Here is a 6,246-nt window from a genome sequence, read left to right on the forward strand (position 1 = left end):
GATTGATGGTGACAACGAGCAAATAGATCTTCAGCCACCCCACTCCATTCGTTGCCACTGATGGTCCTAGGGAGCTACAAGAGGAAGAAATGACTCAAATCGACCGCCGGGTAAAAATCCTTCATTCCAAGTCATAGCCCAAGAGGGAGAAGAGAGGCATACCTAGGTGGTGAAGGAGTCATCGCCGGAGGTGGACCGCTGGAGAGGTCTTTGAAGAAGACCATGGCGACCCCGGTGGTAGGATGGCAGACGGCGAGAGCGAGGAAGCGGCTATAGCTTAGCAAGGAAGGAAGGAAGGAGGAAACATGGGAAATGTGACTTGTGGTCGGGGAGAAAATGGGGTGGGGATAGATATTTTGGCGGTTGGCCAAAATTTTGGAAATGTGGAGGGAAACTTTTGCGCACGGTGTCGTCGGACCATTCACTTTGAATGATTGTGTGCATCGCAAACGATTCTTCTGCTTTACGCGCATGGGATGAGTTTGGTAATTCAAATTTTGGTGGAAATTTCACCGGGTACGTCATTGCATAATTTAACATCGTTTGCTAATTTGGGCACACAAAAGAGCGTACAGCAGACATACCACACTTACTAAATTGAGCAATTTTAGTAATTAAACAGAGCCAGTTGACCTAAACACTGCTCTAACAAAAGACCAACATTAAAAACAAAGCCTAAGTATGCATAATTTAAACAAATCCGCCATCGTGCTGGCCTATGCATCACCGGTGTGAGAGGAGACGTCGATGAATTGTCCTGGCGACATGCCGCCTTTGGTGGACTCCGCGTCCCCCCTGCTGAAGTCGACCATGTCCTCGTCCTCGGCGCCGCCCTCAAGGTTGTAGTACTCGTAGTAGTGGCTGCGCTAGAGCTCGCCTTGGTACTCCACCGCCGATTCCTCGACGGACAGACTCTTCTCTACCTCGACCTCGGCCACGCGCAACTCCTCCTCCTGGCGCTCCTCGATCTCCGTCGCCTCCTGCATCTCCAACTCCCTCTCAGCAACCTCATGAGGAAGCAGGTGCTCCATGGCCACCGCCGCCTTTTCAGACGTGGGTTGCATGCTGGAGTCCAAGGTGGCCTGGAATATCTTGGCGTGTGCATCCTCGATCTTGGCATGGATGGCCTCGACTCGGGCTAGGGCGACATCGGCGGCACGGACGGCAGCTCGAGCGCTCTCGGTGTTTGCAGCCACCATCGCAGCAGCAGTTACAGTCGTCTCGGCTGCTGCAGTTGCCCTGTTAGCTGCCGCAGACGCCCTCTCAGTGGAAGCGGTCGCGCTCAATGCGGATGCGGCGGCACTCTCGACAAAGGCGGCCGCGCTCTCGGCGCATGCGGCGACACTCGGGAGGGGGGACGCGGCCATCGTACGGGCCTTCACGAAGTGTTTCCACGGCGTCATCTTTGCAAGAAGGGGGTGCGGGAATGGGGATCGGGATTCGTGGATTCGGGGGTTGCCGGCACTTGAGCAGATGAGCCGGCGAAGCTTAAGGAGGGAGACTTAAATAGACCAAGGTATTCTCATCGCAAACGATTACTAGAAAACAACTGTGTGTGATGTTGTAGATATTTTTTATTAGCTGTGAAAGACGAATTTGGAGTAAAGTGGCAACTGATGGTGTTTTAAATGAACGAGAAATTTTGTAGTACTAATACAACTGTCATGTCAATTTTTGGAAAATTTCAGGGGTCATTTGACCTTTTAAGACATTTAAGTGATTTTCTAGCCATTTAATGCTCATAATTGAAATTTGAACTACATGTACATACAACAGCTAACCATAATGGTTTGAAAACTCTTATTTCGTGTACTTGTGTGCGATTTAATTTCATGTGTAGTAAATTGGAAGGAATTTTCAAACATATTGGTCTAACGGCTATGACACAATTAATCATGGAGTGACATGGCATTTTAATTCCAGAAAAACACATGAAACCTTGGTTGATGTAATGTCATGCCACCAAGATGATGCGGTAAAAAAATTGGCATGTTTGACGAAAGTTTGGACACACACCCCTCATAAACCAGAGCAACTCACTAGAAGACTCATGGTTCCGAGAGGGAACAATGCATGTTTGATGACGAACGGGAGATAGCTTCCTCTTACGGCCTTCAATTTTTTTCTACGTCCAATGTGCACTACTACAACTGTAATGTGAAAATTTTGAAAATTCTAGGGGTCATTTGACCTTTTAAAGACATTTAAGTGATTTTCTAGCCATTTAACAACCATAATTCAAATTTGAACTACATCTACATGCAACGCCTAACCAAAACGGTTTGAAAAATCATATTTGTGTACTTGTGTGCGAGTTAATTCCATGTGCAGTAAACTAGAAGGAATTTTCAAACATATTTGTCTCACGACATGGACACATGCATACGTATGCATGGAGTGACATGTCATTTTAATTCCAAAAAAATCAGAAACACATGAAACCTTGGTTGATGTAATGTCATGCCACCAAGATGATGTGGTAAAGAAATTGGCATGTTTGATGAAAGTTTGAACACACACCCCTCACAAACCGGAGCAACTGACTAGAAGGCGCGTGGTTCCGAGAGGGAACAATGCATGTTTCATGATGAACGGGACATAGCTTCCTCTTACGGCCTTCAATTTTTTCTACATCTAACGTGCACTACTACAACTGTAATGTTAAATTTTGGAAAATTCTAGGAGTCATTTGACCTTTTAAATACATTTAAGTGATTTTCTAACCATTTAATGACCGTAATTCAAATTTGAACTACATCTACATGCAACGCCTAACCAAAACAATTTGAAAAATCATATTTGTGTACTTATGTGCGAGTTAAAACATGTGTAGTAAACTAGAAAGAATTTTCAAACATATTTGTCTCACGACATGGACACATGCATACGTATGCTTGGAGTGACATGGCATTTTAATTCCAAAAAAATCAGAAACACATGGAACCTTGGTTGATGTAATGTCATGCCACCAAGATGAGGTGGTAAAGAAATTGGCATGTTTGACTAAAGTTTGGACACACACCCCTCAAAAACCGGAGCAACTCACTAGAAGGCTCATCGTTCCGAAAGGGAACAATGTATCTTTGATGACGAACAGGAGATAGCTTCCTCTTACGGCCTTCAATTTTTTTCTACGTCTAACATGCACTACTACAACTGTAATGTGAAATTTTGGAAAATTCAAGGGGTCATTTGACCTTTTTAAAGACATTTAAGTGATTTCTAACCATTTAATGACCGTAATTCAAATTTGAACTACATCTACATGCAACGCCTAACCAAAACGGTTTGAAAAATCATATATGTGTACTTGTGTGCGAGTTAATTCCTTGTGCAATAAATTAGAAGGAATTTTTAGACATATTGGTCTCACGACATGGACACATACATACATACATATGCATGGAGTGACATGGCATTTTAATTCTAAAAAAATAAAAAAATGATCAAAAAAACATGAAACCTTGGTTGATGTAATGTCATGCCACCAAGATGACGTGGTAAAGAAATTGGCATGTTTGACGAAAGTTTGGACACACACCCCTCACAAACCGGAGCAACTCACTAGAATGCTCGTGGTTCCGAAAGAGAACAATGCATCTTTCATGACGAACGGGGGATAGCTTCCTCTTACGGCCTTCAATTTCTTTCTACGTCTAACATGCACTACTACAACTGTAATGTGAAATTTTGGAAAATTCTAGGAGTCATTTGACCTTTTAAAGACATTTAAGTGATTTTCTAACCATTTAATAACCGTAATTCAAATTTGAACTACATCTACATGCAACGCCTAACCAAAACGGTTTGAAAAATCATATATGTGTACTTGTGTGCGAGTTAATTCCTTATGCAGTAAATTAGAAGGAATTTTCAAACATATTGGTCTCACGATATGGACACATACATACATATGCATGGAGTGACATGGCATTTTAATCCCAAAAAATAAAAAAAAGATCAGAAAAACATGAAACCTTGGTTCATGTAATGTCATGCCACCAAGATGACGTGGTAAAGAAATTGGTATGTTTGACGAAAGTTTGGACACACACCCTCACAAACCGGAGCAACTCACTAGAAGGTTTGTGGTTCCGAGAGGGAACAGTGCATGTTTGATGACGAACGGGAGATAGCTTCCTCTTATGGACTTTAATTTTTTTTCTATGTTTAACGTGCACTAATACAACTGTCATGTGAAATTTTGGAAAATTTCAGGGGTCATTTGACCTTCTAAAGACATTTAAGTGATTTTCTAACCATTTAATGATTGTAATCCAAATTTGAACTACATCTACATGTAACGCCTAACCTAAACGGTTTGAAAATCATATTTTTGTATACATGTGTGCGAGTTAATTCCATGTGCAGTAAATTAGAAGGAATTTTCAAACATATTGGTCTCAAGGCATGGGCACATGCATGGAGTGCCATGACATTTTAATTCCAAAAAAATAAAAAATAATCAGAAAAACATGAAACCTTGCTTGATTTAATGTCATGCCACCAAGATGATTTGGTAAAAAAATTGGCATGTTTGACGAAAGTTTGGACACACATCCCTCACAAATCGGAGCAACTCACTAGACGGTCCGTGGTTCCGAGAGGGAAAATGCATGTTTGATGACAAACGGGAGATAGCTTCCTCTTACGGCCTTCAAATTTTTTTTCTACGTTTAACGTGCACTAATACAACTGACATGTGAAAATTTGGAAAATTTCAGGGGTCATTTGACCTTTTAAAGATATTTAAGTGATTTTCTAACCATTTAATGACCGCAATTCAAATTTGAACTACATCTACATGTAACGCCTAACCAAAACGGTTTGAAAAATTATATTTTTGTGTACTTGTGTGTGAGTTAATTCCATGTGCAGTAAATTAGAAGGAATTTTCAAATATTTGGTCTCAAGGCATGGGCACATGCATGGAGTGCCATGGCATTTTAATTCCAAAAAATTAAACGTAAGGATGAGCTTGACTTGGCATTCAAGTGTAGTCCTAACTATGTTGAGGTGTTGGAATAAGTGAAGAATGATTTGAATTGGATGGACCGAAGTGATGTTGTTGAGTTGGAGGGAAGGCATAATGTGGGGTTTGGAATGCACATCTATTCGAAGACAATGCGTATAAACTCCGAGCAACATTGGGTTGCATACAAGGAGACAATGGCTGAATTTCTAGACAAGGCTCTTGAGTTATTTGCCACAGAAAGGTTGATGCTAGTTCGCACTTGGACCTGAACCGGCTTGCCTCCCCATTTGTTGCTAGGAGTCCTCCACCCATGAACTAAGATGAAATGAGTGAACCTCTTTTGACCCAACAAGTGATGCCAACATTGATCCTGATTTGAAAGAACCAAGATGAAGCATTGGAAGAAGAGAATGATGAGTATGAGGATGGTGAGAATGATGTTGATCTCCATGAAAATAATCTTGGTGATTTGGAGAAATATTATGTGCAAGCGAACATGGACCATTCCATCTCGTACTCGCGATGCTATGCATCAAAGTTGAACGACGATGGTCCTGTTGAAGAAGTTGATGAGGAGGGGTTCACGTTGAAGGAGGCCTTAGCTTTTGAGAAGGTATTAGGGTGGGATCATCGGATACCATTGTTCAAGTATATTAGTCTCGCGGATGAAGCCATGGTTGACGGTGGCAAGGGTATAGTTCTTGGAGCTAGGCCAACTTCTTACCGGGATATGGAACACGCGAAGAACGGAATTTCTCCCGGGTTGAAGTTCGAAACCTTCTTGGAATTGAACATATGGATTGACAACTTCTTGGTTAAGTATTACCATCCGCACAAGGTGGTTCACTCGGACATCAAGCTGTGTTACACAGTCAAATGTGAGGAGGATGGATGTCCATGGATTGTGTGTGCGAGACCATGGAAAGGAGGGTTCGGTTGGCACATATCAATTTGTGTAGGAACTCACATGTGCCAAGGCAAGAAGCTTGATGGCAAGGATGTGACCCAAGACCACAAACTCCGAGTTCATCGCTTATAGGCTTTCCAACTACATCTCTTCACATCCAACAATGAGCATTAATAGTGTCACAGAACTTGTGAAATCCCTATTTCACTACAAGGTGAAACACGGGAAGGCATGGAAGGCGAAGCAAGCTGCATACAAGATGTTGTATGGTGATTGGGAGGAAGCATACAACCGACTCCCTAGGTTGTTGGGAGTGATGGCATCAGTAACCCATGCATGGTTCATGTGGTCGAGTCGTATGGGC

General features: G+C 42.3%; 1 pseudogene; it reads right to left on the reverse strand.

Annotated features, from left to right (window-relative positions):
* Positions 1-716: 716 nt before the first annotated feature.
* Positions 717-1,403, reverse strand: LOC147971345 (uncharacterized; annotated as a pseudogene).
* Positions 1,404-6,246: the final 4,843 nt, after the last annotated feature.

The sequence above is a fragment of the Triticum urartu genome, chromosome 5A (genome assembly GCF_056163025.1).
Source record: "Triticum urartu cultivar PI428250 chromosome 5A, HENAU_Tu73, whole genome shotgun sequence".
Classification (NCBI taxonomy): domain Eukaryota; kingdom Viridiplantae; phylum Streptophyta; class Magnoliopsida; order Poales; family Poaceae; genus Triticum; species Triticum urartu.